Source organism: Tenrec ecaudatus, chromosome 2, assembly GCF_050624435.1.
Source record: "Tenrec ecaudatus isolate mTenEca1 chromosome 2, mTenEca1.hap1, whole genome shotgun sequence".
In the NCBI taxonomy this organism is placed as follows: Eukaryota; Metazoa; Chordata; class Mammalia; order Afrosoricida; family Tenrecidae; genus Tenrec; species Tenrec ecaudatus.
The window spans coordinates 191,351,826-191,368,819 of record NC_134531.1 but is presented as its reverse complement, the minus strand read 5'-3'; positions in this window follow the sequence as shown (position 1 = coordinate 191,368,819).

The window sequence follows — 16,994 nt, the reverse complement described above, 5'->3', positions numbered from 1 at the left end:
CATTTCTTGAGATGGGCTGTGTAAATATATATATATATATATATATATAATGTTTCTTTAAAAACAAAACACAATATCCCTCCAGATGCCTTATCCCTCAAACCTAAAAAGTGCTCTCAGTGGCTTTAATACAAAAGAAGAAAAGCAAACTAGAATGGACTTGGCGTCTTCAGTGACGAACAAGTTCAACTCAGACAGACAAACAAAAAGCAGCCCCTCCTCAGTCACACATGGAATGTCTCCCGCCCAAGGGGCTGTCCTCCGGGCCTATGTCCAGCACAGTTCCGCTCCCACTGATGAGGCCCAGTATCTGGCAGTGCTTGGAAGCCACACGTGACGTCCTCAGCAGCTTCTGCCTCCGAGTGGGGGAGCGCAGTCTTCTTCGTTGTCTGTTCTTAGTCTGGAAGCTCCGGTGGACCCTGGTCACTGTGGGTGGCCCCGCTGCCATTCGAAGTGCCAGTGACATAGCTTCAAACATCACAGCAAAGCACAAGTCTTGACCGTGAGACAAACTGACAGCCAAGTGGTGGGTGGCCAGGTTAAGGAGGCCATACCCTAATCTCCCCCCAACTGCTTTGGCTGCGTCACAGAAGAGCCCACCATGGAGTTGACCTTGCTATGTTACACCATATCATGGGAGACGCTAGTCCACTCAAGTTGGCACAAAACCTGACTATGAATCTAAACCAAGGCGAGGGCACCTGACAGCAGCGTGTCCTCCCATGAAGCATCTGTCCCAATCCTTTCCCAGGTTTCCTTGGGCTGTTTCCGTATTGCTGGGTTTTAAGAGCTCTTTCGGGGATCTTGAGGGGCACTCATGGTGCAGGGGGCGCTAGGCTGGGCTGCAGTTTAAAACCACAGCTGCTTGGGGAGAAAGAGGGGCTTTCTACTCCCATGAAGAGGGACAGTCCTGGAACCCCACGGGGCAGTGCTGCCCTGTCCGGTAGGGTCGCTATGAATGGGCATCGAGGAGGCGACAGGGAGCTTGGGTTTGTTGTTGATTTCATGGGGACACAAATCCCGCGCTGAGTCCATGATGTGCAACTACTGTCTCCAAGTCTACAGCCTTCTTTCCATTCTCTTCACACGTCTGCCTCGGAGCAGAAGAACTTTATGTTGATGGGCTATGAGTTCGCCTTTTCAGGACTGTCATGTCTAAGAACTCTTTGCCAACTACCAGCTCACAAAGATTTTGTGTCATGTTTTGTTCCAAAAGTTTGCAGAGTGCCATTTTACATAGAGAGTTATAATCCATTTTGGGTTAATGTTTCATTTTGTTTTAATGTTCTCTTTAAATTTATCTATTATGAGTTTTTGTTTGGGGCGGGTGAAGAATATTGGATATACTGAAAGAAATAAAACTCACTGACATCAAGTCGATTCCAATTTGTAGCAATCTTATAGGACTGAGTAGAACTAGTGCTGTGGGTTTCTAAGGGTATTTATGGGAACAGAAAGCCTCATCTTTCTCCCTCTGAGCTGCTGGTGGGTTTGAACTACCAACTTACGGTTAGCAAGAGAAAGTGGAGCAGGGAGGGAGAGAGGAGTGCAGGGGCAAACCAGCAAGGCTGCTGCCCAACAGGAGTCCCAGTTTGTGGATTCAGGACAATGGGACTCTATCAGGAGGAAGGATTACCGGCTGGAGGAAGTCTGTGGGCTCCCGCCCAGACAGCCCTCCCTCCATGGCTTTCCCAGTCCTGAGTTTTCAGACACATGTGTTGAATGTGTTGACACAGGCTGTGTTGAGTGAGTCTGTCGCCACCATTTTCCCAACCGCACATGCGCACTGTGTCTCTATGTCAGACCACGGTCATTCTCACCACATTTTGGACTATTTCATGATGCTATTGCGCACTGAATAGTCTCCTAAAACAAAAACACCTCCCGCAAGTGAATTGGTGCTGACTCATGGTGACCCTACAGGACAGGGTAGAACTGCCCCCTGTGGGTTTCCAAGACCGGAGCTCTTTAAGGAAGAGAGCAGCTGACAGTTTCAAACTGTTGGCCTTGCACTTAGCAGTCCAACGCTTAGCCACTACGCCACCCGGGCTCGTCTGGAAGAGACTGCAGCATAGTATAAACAGAGCTTATTTGCAGCCTGGAACCAATTCCTAATTATCTCTGAAGTAGGCCTGCATATATATTTTTTCAAGCCCCAGACATATTTAAAGAACTTTATAGGAGCAAGAGAATCTATTATACTTATGCAAACATTTTCCACCCTTTCTTTCGTGTTATTCCTCTTCTGCCTGAAGAACGCACGTTAGCAAGTTTTTAGTGCAGTTTTCCTAGCAACCAATTCTCTGAGTTTGTCTTCATCTGAAAATGTCTCTTCTCGACAGTCATTCCCAAAGGATATTTTCTGTAGATAAAGAATTCTGACTTCTTTATTTTTCGTGCTTTCCCCCCTTCCCCCTCCTTTTAGCACTTAAACAGTAGTGTTCTTTTTCCTTCCGGCCTTCCTCGTTTCTGGTTTATTTGCTGAGGCTCCGTGTGTTCATTTATTTCAAGAGTACTTGCCCTTACATGTTGGTGCATTTTACTGTCGCCTGGAAAGCCTTTGCTACCTCATTGTGGATGTCTGTTGGTCGTCTTTTCCCAAGCAGGTTGATATTCTCCTGATTCCTGGTGCTCTCTGAACAATTGTACACTGTATCTTAGACACTTTCATCATCTGCATTGAGACTCGGGGTCGTAGTTAACCCCTATAGAAAATGTCCATGATTTTCCTTTTTCTTTCACCGGGCAGCTCATCTGTGAGCTTTCTGTGGGTTGTAGTTCCAATGTCACTTCAGTTTTCAGAGCTTGTGTGGCACCGTTTGGGTCTATCCCACATGCTCTGCACACGGCATGGCCAAGCTTGGGGTCATAGGTCAGTTTACCCAGTCTCCTTCTTCTCTGTGATCTCCGCCCCTAGGGCCCACTCACCAAATGCCCTGCTCCCATCCTCAGCCCAGAAACCTGGGATTTGACCTGTTTTGCTCGGCTGTGCACATCCTGTGACTGCCTGCACGGAACCGGAGCCGCAGAGAGGACGAAGCAGGAGAGTCTGCCCCACCCTCACGGACCACAGCATCAGCAACCCAGTGCTGTGGGTGCCCTCCCAACTCGGGATGGCCCACGCACACCAGAGCAGAGCTGAGCTCCGTAAGGTTTCAGTGGGCAAGATTCGGAAGATTGCCAGGCATATCTTCTGAGGGACCTGGCTGGTTAGGTGCCAGGGCATTCATGGCACCATCAGGGACTCCCCAAGGGCCACAGCAGCTCCCACGTTGCTTCCCCCATGAGATTTAGGCTCCTGCCACCCTCGCTGCTGTTGCTGCCACTGCTGCCACCTGCTTGTTCGAGGGCAGGGGTGGGGAAATGGAGAAATAGGGAGGAAAAGGAGACAAGGAAGATAGGAGAACCTACAGGGACAAGTAGAATAAGGGTTCCCATGGGGAGGGGTCCACGAGGGGGGTGGGGTAAAGAGGAGCTGATATCCAGGAATTCAACAAGAAAGAGGGCGTTTTGAAACGGATTGTGGTAGCAATTGTTCAGCACCGCTTGATGTGATTGAACGATGGGATATAATGTCTATATTAGCCCCCAGTACAATGGTTTGGGGGGTGGGGTGGGGGGCCTTTCATACTCTTCCTGAGCAACATCGACCATTGCTGCGAGGGCGACCTTCTGTCCAACAGAACGAAGCGCCGCCCAGCCCGGCACTGCCTCGCAATGACGACCATGTTGGGCGCAGTATTTTTCACCTAATCTTATTGGGGGCTCGTACAGCTCTTATCGCAATCCATACACACATTCATTGTGTGTCAAGCACATGTGTACATTTGTTGCGCGCATCATTCTCACAACATTTGATTTCTACTTGAGCCCTCAGTATCAGCTCCTCATTTCCCCTTCCCCCACCTCCCTCCCTCAGGAACCCTTGATAATTTATAAATTGTTATTATGTTTTCGTGTCTTACACTGGCCGACGTCTCCCTTCACCCAATTTTCAGTTGTCCGTCCCCCTGGGAGGGGATTATACATTGATCATTGTGATCAGTTCCCCCTTTCTCCTTCCACCTTCCCTCCACCCTCCTGGTATCGCTACCGTCATTGTTGGTCCTGAGGGGTTTGTCTGTCCTGGATTTCCAGCTCTTATCTCTACCCATGTAAATGCTCTGGTCTAGCTGAATTTGTAAGGTAGAGTTGAGATCTGGATAGTGGTGTGTGTGTGTGTGTGTGTGTGTTTGAGCCCATTATTGTAGCTGCTTGTCAATCCATCTGTACAAGGTCTTCCTCCTGTACGTTACCCCTGTACTTTACCAAGCATGTTCTTTCCCAGGGACTGGTCTCTCCTGGCAACACATGAAGTCTTGCCACCGTTGCCTCTTCACCCTAGACAGACTTGTTTGTTCTTAGTGCTTTCAATAGTCTCACCCATAAACAACAACAACAATAACAAAAACACCTCACTGCCATCGAGTCAATGCTGACTCAGAACGACCCTACGGGGCAGGGTAGAACTGCCCTGGGGGTTTCCAAGACTGTCACTTTTTAGGCAAGTCGAAAGTCCTGCCATCCTGCAGAGGTGTGGCTGGCAGTTTTGAACTGCTAACCACAGAGTCAGCAGGTAAACGAGTATGCCTAGCATTGAAACGCTGTCGGCTAAAACAAGAGCAGAGTACTGTCAGAGTCCGAGCCAGAAGATGAGCCCCGCGGTTGGAAGGCACTCAAAGTATGACTGAGGAAGAGCTGCCGCCTCAAAGTCGGGTCGACCTTGACACCCGGGATGGAGTAAAGCCTGTGGGAGTCCAGGCTCTGGGCCTTCGTTTACTGATGGGGCAGGATTCCAAAGAAGAACCAGCTGCAAACATCTATTAGTGATCAGAACTTGGGATGTGCAAAATATGAATCTAGGCAAATTGGAAGTTGTACAAAATGAAATGGAATGCATAAAGATGCATATTTTAGGTGTTAGTAAGTAGAAATAGACTAGTTTGGGGCATTTTGAATCAGAAAATCCTATGGTTTACCCTGCCGAGAATGACATATTCAAGAGGAATGGTGTGGCACTCATCATCCCAAAGGAAATTTCTAAATCTATCTTGAAGTACATATGATAGAATAATATCTATCCACCTTCACGGCTGCCCTTCCATGCAACCATTATTGAAATTCATGCACCAACCACTAAAATGAGTGATGAAGAAATGAGAGAATTCCAGCAACATCTTCAGTCTGAAAGTGATCAAACATGCAATCAAGATGCATTGATAATTATTGGAGGTTGGGATGCAAAAGTTGGAAACAGAGAGTAGTTAGAAAATATGGACTTGGTGATAGAAATGAAACTGGATCTGACTTGCTAGAACTTTGCAAAACCAACAACTTGTTCACAGCAACTACCTTTTTTAACAACACAAATAGTGACTGCACAGGTGGGCTTCTTCAGAAGGAATACCCAGAATCTGTGGGAAGACACGAGGGAGGAGCTCGATGTCAGCAGCCTGAGCCAGACAGGGGCTGACTACAGACAGAGTATCAACTGCTGCCATGCAGGTTCAGGCTGAAGCTGAGGGAAATTAAAACAAGTCCACAAGAGTCAAACCATGACCCTGAGTCTATGCCCCTGGATCTCAAGAACAGAGCTGTGGCCTTGAACACCAGTGACCAGAGACCTGAGGAGCTGTGTGAGGTCATCAAGAACATCACACATGAAGAAGCAAATGGTCATTAAAAAGACAGGAAAGAGAAAGGGCAAACTTGCTCTTAATCATAGAGAAGCTAAGGCAATGGTGGGGTGGGCGGGAATGATGAGGGCAAAGAGCTTAGCAGAATGTTTCGAAGGACAGCTCGAGAAGGCAAAGGCAACCCTTATCATGAAGTGTGCGGAGACCTAGAGGCAGGGAACCCAAAAGCAGAAGCACGCTCAGCAGATCTGAAACGGAAAGAACTCCAGAAAAATTCCACCCTTTAGTTCTAAAATACTCTGTGGCAAAATATGGAATGATTCAGGAAGCGTCAAAAGAAGATGGAAAGAATGCAGTCACTGCGCCTAAAAGAACTGGTCAACCTCCGGCCATTTAAAATGATAACATGAGCAAGAAGCAATGGTCCTGAAGGAAGAAGTTCAACCGCACTGAAGGCCAAAAACAAGGCTCCAGGAACTGATGGAACACCAAGTGAATGTTTCAGCCAGCTGGTGGAACACTGGAAGCACTTACCGTGTATACTCGAGTATAAGCTGACCCGCATATCAGCCGAGGCACCTAATTTTATCATAAAAACTGCATTAAAAGTGTGCTGGAAAACTCGGCTTATCCACGAATATATACGGTATTTGTCCATCTAGGCTAGAAAATTTGGGAGACAGATACTTGGCCAACTGTCTGTAAGAGATCTCTCAACAGAATGCTCAACTTCTAGAATAATGTCTTTAATATCACATGCAAGTAAAATTTTGCTGAAGAGCACTCAATAGGGTTGCAACAGCACGCTGACAGGGAGCTGCCAGAGGTTCAGGTCAGATTCAGAAGAGAATGTGAAACAAGAGATATCATTGCTGATGCCAGATGGAGCTTGGGTGAAGGCAGAGAATACCAGAAAGATGTTTACTTGTGTGTTGTGGACTATGCCAAGGTATGAGGCTGTGGGGATCATACCAAGCAGTGGACAGCCTTGAGAAGAATGGGCTTCAGGCACACTTCACTGGGCTCACACCCAACATACATATGAACCGAGAAGCATTTGTGGCGACAGAACTAGGAAGTACCGCATGGTTTAAAATCAGGAAAGGTGTGCATCGTGGCTGTTTCCTCTCACCAGAAGTGGTGGTTACGTAATTTCATGTCAACATAATATATAGAAGTGTAGTGGTGAAGTCTAGCCTGTCAAAACGGTCACTCTGCCTAATGGTACCCCCTTGTGGGTGTGGCCGCTCCTAAGGTGGGCTCTGCTTCACCTGGCCGAGACCACTGTAGTCCTCAGTGGACTGCGTCACTGTCCTGTGCTATCCCATGCCCCCGTGCAGCTGTGCCGCCTTGTCTTACCGCATCTTCTGCCTGCGGGCTGACTCCCTCATCCCACCAGCACTCCAGACCCCACACCTGCAGCCAGCCACCTCACACTGCTCCACTGAGACCTATTTCTCACGCTGTGCTACTGGCCTCTGCGACGCCTTGACATCTCATCTTCCGACTGCCTGCATCTCTGGCCTTGGCTAATGAGTTGGAAGGACTGTCTGTCTATTAACTGACCCATAAGTTAGGCCGGGTTGACCAAAGAAACAAATCCAGTGACCCTCAGGTATGTATAAGAACAAGCTTTATCTCAAAGAGTAATTGTATACTAAGAAAACATCCCAGCCTGGTCCAAATCAAGTCCATAAGCTCAATAGTAGCTTACAAGCCCCGATACTAGTCCATAAATCCCTCCTCAGACTCATGCAGCACATGCAATGTTGCAAAATGCAGGAAGATCAATGGGCAGTGGGTGCACAGTCTTGTGGATCCAGTGATGGTGGAAGGTGGGAGCATCTCCAGGCTCTCACAGGTCTCAGTGTGGCTCCACGTGGCTCGTCAACAGGAAGGTGAAGCAGAGAGGAGGGAGATGGGCCTGCAGAGAGCCATTTATCCCAGTAGCCCTCTAATCAAGCTGCAACCTGATTGACAGGCTGAACTCTGCCCACATGTTCAGATGGGAGCTACACTGGCACAAAAAAAAGTGAGTTGGACTGAAGCTCTCTGGACTTCTGTGTGGAGTGATTTGCTGTCATATTCCATATGGCTTTGCTTCTCTCAAGAACCCTGCCTAATACACCAGACTTATTAAATCCGTATGATGAGAAACTCATCAGAGAAGCTGGATTTTTTAAGAAGAAGGTGACACCAGGTTTGGAGGAAAGCTTATTAACAACCTGTGACATGCAGATGACACAAGCTTGCTCACTGAAAGCAAGGAGGACTTGAAGCACTTGCCGATGAAGATCAAAGCCTGCAGCTTTCCGTGTGGATCACAACTCAATGCAAAGACGAAACTCTCCACAATTGGTCCAGTAAGTAACATCATGACAAATGGAGAAAAGATTTAAGTTATCAAGGATGTTGTCTTGCGTGGATCCACAACCAGTGCTCACAGAAGCTATAGTCAAGAAATCAAATGACACACCGCATTGGAGAAATGTGATTTTGTCTTTCTTGGGTCCACAGTCAATGCTCATGCTAGCAGCAGTCAAGAGATCAAAAGATGTGTTGCACTGGGTAAATCTGAGGCACAAAACCGCCTTAGAATACTGAAAAGGAAGGATATTACTTTTAAAACTAAGATGTGCCTGATACAAGCCATAATATTTTCTTTCTTTCTTTTTGAAAGAGCCCATGCCCCTCCCCCCTCAATTTCTTAACTTCATTTATTTATTTATTGGGGGTAGGTGGTATTTTCTTGGCTGTTTTTAGGACCAGCACAGAGAAATGATAAACAATCTGTGCACCATTCTTTTCAGCTGTCATTGCTTGGAGTCCCAGGGGCTGTAATTCTGATGTTTGGGGTTGGAAGGAGATGGGAGTCATTACATATGTCCACTCTGCTGCCATTGGCCGAGGATGACCTGAGGATGTAGCTCGGTATCCACAGCCAGGGGAAGACAAGAGCTCGCCTCGGGATCTCCTGCCTGCTCCTGATCCCCGGCTTGCTCCGGATCCCTGGCTTGCTCCAGATCCCTGGCCTGCTCCGGATCCCTGGCTTGATCCGGATCCCCGGCTTGCTCTAGATCCCTGGCCTGCTCCGGATCCCTGGCTTGCTCCGGATCCCCGGCTTGCTCCGGATCCCTGGTCACAGTTACATTTTCATCAGGTTGGCAGGGTAACGGGGCTTGGGGGAACAGCCTAGCTTCAGGTAGGAATTCAAGGTCTTACAAGATAATGTACATTTCTTGCTAATTGGGCTGGCAGAGCTTGGAGACATCTCCAAAGGGTCAAGGTCTTGCTTGTTTGGAGAGCCGGAGAGGGAAATGAGAGGGGATGCTAACTCGGCACAGTCTTCCCAGAAGTCAGCCAGGCTGTTTTCAAGTAGCCTCGTGAATGTGAAAGTGGGACATTGAACAGCTAGACTGAAGAAGAATCAATGCATTTGAATTGTGGTACTGGTGAAGAATATTAACAGGACCCCTGACTGCAATGAACAAACAAATTTGTCTTGGAAGAAGTCCAACCAGAATGTTCCTTAGAGGCAAGGATGGAAAGACTTCATCTCATGTACTTTGGACATGTGGTTAGGCTAGACCAATCCCTGGAGAAGGACGTCATGCTCGGTAAAATAGATGGGTAGCTAAAAGAGGAAGCCCCTGACAGGATGGATTCACATCATGGGCTCAGACAGCCGGCCAGTTGTGAAGCTTGTTTGTGCAGGAGCAGGCCCTGTTGCCTTCCTTTGAGCAGACTCGGAGTAGGAACTGACTGGATGGGCTGCTCACCACCAGGGGGCGGTGGGAGCCCACTAGCTGCTCCGAGGGAGAACCAAGAGGCTAAGGAATCACACCCTTGGAAACCCACAGGGGCAGGTCTGTCCTGGGCTAGCCGGTGACTGTGAGTTGCCGTTGACTTGATGGCAGTGAGTTTGGCTTATGGACAACAATGGCCCTATATCGTGCTTTTAAAACTGATGCTCTTTCTCCCACAGACTGGCTGCGGCGGGCGGGGGGGACCCCCAAACTGTGACTACTGCCTATGGCTGCACAGCACCAGGGCTCGGAGCAGCAGGAGGCCCCTTTGGGGGCTTGCGCCAGCTCCGGGATGTTTCCTGGAGCTCCCCCTCTTGTCTCTACTTACTGGGTTTCAGGCTGCACGGAATTCCCCTTGGGGGTTGCCAGAGGGGAAACAATGACCAAACTGAACTGACCGTTCAGTGGCACAGACTTGGGCAGCTGGTCCTCTTTTTGGCGTCTGTAAGTAGCTAGTCCATGTAGGCTGCGGCGGGGCGGCGACTTCAGCTGACTTAGAACTGGAACCTCCACAGGGATTTTTCATAAACACAAAACACGCGTCTGCACCTAGTGCCCATGGCATCATTTCGAGAGCCCCAGTGGCAGAGTGGGTACGTGTTGGGCTGCTAGCCACAGGTCAGCCTTTGAACCCCCAGCCTCTCTGGGGGAGAGAGACCAGGCTATCTACTCCCAAGATCATCGACAGTCTCAGAGCGAATAAAGGAGTCAGACGCATTTTATGGTAGCATGCTCACCTCTGGGGCGGCCATGATCTCAGCAGCCAGGTCCATGCAGAGAGAGGAGGAGGAGAGAGAGTATATTTCTAATCGCAGCTTATATACACTTAGGGGTTGTACAAGCCCCCCCCCCCCCATTACAGGGAACCACATACATAACAGGCAGGAGCCGTCCAATAGGCGTGCACAAAACAGGAAGGGGACGAGCTCGGGGTGTGCATGCAATAGGAAGGGGCGGGACTAGGTAGACATGTGACAAGATGGGCAGATCCTAGACTCAAGATGGCAGCCTAACTTTGGTCCTCCTTGAGTTGACTTGACCTTGTCTCTGTGCTCTCCTTCAAGGAAACAATACACGATCCTGACCAGCAGGGACTGGCCCACCTACAGTGTTTGCTCTAGATGGCTGATGCCCTCAGGGAGCTCAGTGTGCACTCATTCACCATGTCCTGCCAGTAGCATCCTAGGTGTGCCATATATTTGGGGAAACAACCTGGGGAAAACCCTTTTGCATCCCACACGCTATGAGTTGGAATCAACTCAATGGCAGGGGGTAGGTCTCTCTCTAGAATCCCTGGTGGCACCGCGAGCTAAGCATGAGGCTGCTAACAGCCAGGACAGCAGTGGCTTTGTGGGAGTCACATGGAGCTGTCTGCTCCTGGAAAACCGTACGGTCTCAGAAGCCCGTGGAGCAGTTCTGCTTGTCGTGCGTGGTCTGTGTGAGTCAGGACCAACAGGGAGTCGTGGGTTTGCTTGCTTGTGTTTGTCTTTCTCTCTGGCATGGCGCTAGGCAAGAATCGAATGTGTGCACGTCTCAGTTTCTTGCCTGTAAAGCAGGGACAATCGTAAAGGGTGGAGAGGATGACATATAATGTCGCTAAAGCTCTCTCTTTCCCTCTCTCTCTGGACCTGGCACACGGTAAGGGCTCAAGAAATGATCGCTATTTGTGTGTTATTATCACAGACATGGTTCCTGGGGTTACAGTCGACAAAGATGGAGTCTCTCTGTATGAAGGCCCATTGGGGACTTCTAGAATTCCTGGGAGGCTGGAGGACCAGGCTTAGAAGCAGCAGTGGCTGAAGGCTGGGGTTCACAGTCAGCTCATTCCTGATCTCACAGGGAGGGACAACAGCGGAAGTCCTCCGGGCTTCCACTCTGGGAGCCATCAGTGCCCCTTCCACTCAGACCACACCCAGTGAGGACTTTTTCAAAGGGACGGACCAGCCAAGGAGTCTAGACTGCCACCTCCAAACCAAACCCCTCTTACTAGCAATAAAACCAGTTAACCTCACTGCTCTCTGCATCCGCAGTGCAGGTTCTCACCTGTAGAGGAAGAATCATGACTGGTGACGTCATCCCAAACCGTTGGCAGAGGTCTCTAAGTCAGGCTGAGCTAGTGCTCAGTATTATAACATTAGCTTTCCGCGGGGCCGCTCAGTCCGCCCTCACAAGTCCCTGGGAGTTCCTGGCCTTGCTTCCCCAGGGAGAGTAACTTGCAGCGGGTGGAACGTTTCAGTCTGAACACGGCAGGGCACACTTTAAGGACGTTAAGGCTGGTTGGCTCCCCAGCTATCCCGCCTTGTCCTTGGTGGGTAGGGTAGACGGGGGTGAGTTAGAGTATCATCCAGAAGAATCAGTGCTTTGAACTGCGGTGCTGGCAAAGAACATTGAAAGTACCATGGACTGCCCAAAGGACAAACCAAGCTGTCTTGGGAGAAATACGGCCAGAGTGCTCCTTAGAGGCAAGGATGGCAAGACTTTGTCTTACATACTTTGGACATGATGTCAGGAGAGACCAGTCCCTGGAGAGGTACGTCACGCTTGGCAACGTAGAGAGGCCGCAAAAAGAGGAAGGCCCTCAACGAGATGGACTGGCACAGCAGCTGCAACGATGGGCTCAAACATAAGAACAATTGTGAGCACCGCAATTGTTGGCTGGTTCAGTTGTGCATGGGGTTGCTATGGGTCAGAACCGACTCAATGGCACCGAACAAGAGCACAGGTTGGAGCAGTCATTCTCCCAGGCTGCACAGCTAATGGAAGGGGTGGAAGTTACTGAGGGGTGGCATTCTGGAATGGGGGTCCTGTACAGGAGGAGGATGTAGGAGACTCCTCTAGCTGGGGTCCCTCGGTCAGATGGGTGAATGAACATGTGGGAAGTGGGTCAACCCTCACACACATATCTTGCTAAAAATGTCAGTGATATGCACGAGGCTGTCAGAAGGAGACACGTGTGTGGACCCACTCTGTGGTGTTACCACTGGCAGTAGTGGTGTGGCGAGGTCCCCATAGGCTCTGCAGGTCTTGGGGGTCAGCAGAAGGAGAGCGGGGCCAGGGCTGGCCAGGCTGGGTGGCAGAGAAAGCCAGGGGACCGAGTGGGACGCTGGTAGGGAGGGAGTGGATGGTGCTGTCGATGACACCTCATTTTCTTTGCTTTTCTTTTTTTCTCCACTTAAGGAAAAACTGTAATGAGAACAGCCTACGGAGCGGCAAGATTGATCGCGTCAGTCTGGCCTTTGAGGAAAGAAGCGCAGGGAAATGAAATTATCGGACGGGGTCCTTTTAAAAAGCTGTTGCTTTAATTTATTTTCTTATGCTTTGTCAATAGCTGTTGTTATTTTCTTAAACAAGTGCAGTCCTTTATAAATGGATTTTGCTTGGGCAAAACACACACAGTCATTTCATACTTTTCCTGCCTTCTAAAACTTACTTAAACCCTGGTGAGTGGCAGGTGGGACGAGTAAGGCCACTTAGATGGTGACAGGTGACTTTAGAAGCACATCACTCAGTCCCTGAACCCTCCCCCACATGGCTCCCCCGTGGGGGATAGGGGGGAGAAGGACACTGAGCAGAACAGCAGGCTTGTCACCACCTGAAAGCAGCAGGCCTGTCACAGCTCCAGAGTTATAGGGGAGCAGAGAGGTAAGGTTACAAAACTGATTCCCCATCCACCTTACCCATCCACCTTACCCTTCCACCTTACCCTTGAAGAGTCCGATCCAAGTCTGTGGGCTGAGGTGGATCCCTGGCCTCTGTGGGTTTTAAATCAGGTGCAGAGCAGTGATGTGTTGCACTGCTAACCACAAGGTCAGCCATTCGAAACCACCGTCAAGAGCGGCCGTCTCAGGAACCCCCGGGGGCAGCTGTCGCCTGCCCTAGACAGTCGCTAGCAGTGGGCACCCACTGGATGGCAGTGAGCTTGACTTTGGGGGTTGGATACGAAAGCCAGTGGCACAAAAGCCCAGCTCCTCACCCGCTTCCTGTAACCCTCCCTGCGCCCCCTCAAGTGCCCTGGACACCTCCGGGGGGGGGGGGGCTCGGCCTCTGCCCGCTGCTTTGACCCTTTCACTCAGCAACACCCAGTTGGCCTCAATCTTGGGTGGGGTCACCATTCACTCCTTCATGCCATTCATTCGGCTGTTGATTAAAACAGTAGCTCTTCCACCTACCCCCTGATATTCCAGACACGATGGACAGAGCAATGAGTTGTGTGAGGGGCTTCAAAAGCCCACTGAACACATGGTGCTACAAGACAGCAGACAGGTGCTTCCTAATGGATCCTGACAAGGCGGCCTGCTCTCTGCCCTCAGGAGGCGGGGACGGACCCTGCTGCGGCCTGGCCTGCGTGGGAAGCCTGGGTGGGCTGCTCACCTCCTATCCATGGGCTCCACCGGTGCCCACTTGCCCAGCAAAACAAACAAAAAAACAGATCATAGAATGTTCCCAAGAACTTTCTGAAGCCACCGCCACCCCCTACGCCCCCCCACCCCACATAAAGAGAGAGCGTCCTTGCTGATGGGGAGTCCACAGAAGAGTGAGTGATGGGGGCCATGCGAGGCGGGGGTCGGACTCTACAGAGAGTGAGGAGTGTCTCATGCCTGTGCCCCTCTCAAGCGACCAGCAGCCGCTTGCTGGGGCTGAGCAGGGGCTCCAGGCCGCTGTGGATTTCTGAAGAGCAAACGGTGGGGACCCGTTTATAGGAAATCTCTCCTTTCTCTGGGGACTCTAATCCCCCAGCCCCAGGGCCCACACAAAGGTGGCTGGAGGTGGATGGGGAGGACCAAGGGCAAGGAATGTGCCGCCCTTCAAGGCCCAGCCGCTGACCTGGCCGGGGATCCCCTGACTAGGCGGTGCCTGGAGGCCGCCCGCACCCCTGGTTCGAGGGCTCCGGCCAACGCCGTCGTTCCTGCACCCCAGGTCCCCTACAGCTTGTTCCCTTCCCAGCCCGGTGAGGCCCCAGGAGCGGCGGGTCCCCCTCCCAAGCTTGCCCACCCTTGGTCCTCACCGCAGGCCGGGGAGGCGGGACGGGGCTCCCTGCGCCCTGCGGCCAGCGACCGAGGCAGAGCCAGGAAGGCCATAGGGTTGCGTGCAGGGGGGCGGCGCCATCCGAGTAGTCACCGAACTGAGGGAGGTCAGAGGACGCCCCAAATGCCCCTGCTAGGCAGCTAGGGTCCCTCCCCAGGCTCCTGCCTCCCGCTGGGGGCTCGCTCCACATCCTGATGCGTCAGCAGGACACCATGGAGCCTTCTCTGACAGCCCTCCTCCTCATGCCCTTCCCACCCCGCCCCTGCACGGAGCCTCCCACAGAGCCTGGAAACAGGGATCCCTACAGCTAACAGCGGCCCCATGAGCCACAGGGAGAGGACCATGTGGTAGAGCAGAGCGTGTCCCCTCGGCCCCTAGACGAAGGCCCTGTGCTGGGGGAGCCCAGCAGTACCTCCCCTAAGGACTCTGCTCCTCTGTGAAGGAGTTCCTCTGGGGTGGGGTGGGGGGAGCGGACACCAAGGGCTCAAATAGAAAATGTTTTGGAAATGATGATGGCAGCATATGTATAAATAGGCTGGATACAATTGATGTGTGAAATGTTGTAATAAAATGAGTTTTACAAAAAGAGGGTCCTCTGAAGGAGGCTTGGCAGCAGCAGCCTCACCAAGCACCTGACCCTTCTGGGTCCCAGCCCTTTCAGAGGGGTCCGGACACACAGGCTTGGACAGCGCAGAGGGTCCCTGGGCACCCCAGCCAGGGGAATGTTTGCCTTGAAACCACATACCCCCCAGAAGGCCCTGAGTGAGACCATGGCCCAGAGAGCTCTGACCTCTGAAAGAGGCCTGTGTCAGGGGCCGACCTCAGGCCAAGTACCCACACGTCTGGGGGCTTGCATGGGAGCCGGTGTGGGAGACCATGTGGGTGCAAGATGGTGCCCGCATACCCAGTGAACTTGCTGCCTGCACTAGGCCTTGACCTCCCACCATGCCTCCAGCCCCAGTGAGAAGGGGGCCATGAAGTACTGGATGAGCCCCAGAGCTGGTGCTGACCAAGAGCGCCAGACTGAATGTATGCCAAGTGATTAGAACTGCGCAGTGCTTGGGTGCTGGGATGCTGGGGGAAAGGTGGGCAGTTTGAGCCCAGCTGGCTGGCCGATCCTTGGGAGAAAGATGGGCAGTGGCTCTCGTAAGGACTGCAGCCTTGGAAAACCCATGGGACACTTCCACCCTGCCCTGTAGGGCACCATGAGTCGGAATTGATTCGACAGCACACGATACGCCACTTGGGGACGGGGCGCATGCCTGATGTGTAACCCAGGAGGCTGTGCCCGACTGGGCAGAGACTCTGCCATTGTCTGCTGAGAAGGCAGGGCCTATGCAGAAGCTCATGCTAGGGTACAGAGCCTGGGACTGGGGTACAGCCATGTGCTCTAGAGGCCAGCCTCCGGCTCTTGGATGCCAAGATTCCAGGAGGAGACCGTTCACACGGCATAAACCATTTATTTCAGTGGTGATAAAATCCAAACTAGAAATCAAACCCCTTGGCCCCGTGGCCATTTTGACTCAGGGGACCCTGTAGGACAGGGGAGGACTGCCCCCTGGGGGCTTCTGAAAGTGTAACTCTTTGCAGGAGTAGGTAGCCTCAGTTTTCTCCGAGGATCAGCTAGTGGTCTGGAACAACTGACCTTAGGGTTAGCAGCCCACGTCGTCGTAACCCACTAGGCCACCAGGACCCCTCAGGGGTGACAAGTACTCTTAAAAACCAGCAGGTCCTGTGGCTGTGCTTGGAGACTGCACTGCGTCTCAAAGGAGGGGAGGAACTATCCAAGGAAGATGGGGGGTGGGGGGTAGGCGGAGGGAATGTGGGTCCAGCACCCAGGGGAAGTTGAGAATGGGCCCTAAGCAGGGAAGCGCTCTGATCTGGTTCACTTTTATAAGATGAGGCTGGCAATAGGAAGGCTCCCTGGGAACTCTCAGGTAAGGGTGGGCTGCTAATTGCAAGGGCTTTGGTTCAAAACCACTAGCCGCTCCATGGGAGAATGATGAGGCTGTCTGCTCCAGCTGGATGGGCAGCCTCAGAAACCCTATCCCGGTCACTATGAGTTGAAATGCAGTCAATGGCAGTGGATGGGTTTGTTTTTCAGGCGCCAGGGGGTCCTGCAGACAGCCTCACAGGCTGCTGCTTGGGCGCCCCTGGCCTCTCAGTCCCTTGCAACCTCAGGCCTCATTGGTCCCCTAGCCTGCCCCATGGCCGTGATGTCACCCCGTCATCCCCTGGCAAAGACTGCTCCTCAGTGCCACATGACAGAGAGGACTAGAGGAACAGCTTTCTGAGAGCCAAACTGTCCCAGCAACAGGGCTCGCCTCCTTTCTCTCCTCACTGTCCCGAGCTTTGACCACTCCTGGGTCCTGCCTGCGCCCCCGCCCCTCCCGGCATTTCCTACTCTCCTTTTTCCTGCCCCCTCGCATTCACTGCTTCCCCTCCCCACTTAAACACATGCCATTCTCTCCACTTTTCTCTCCTCCTG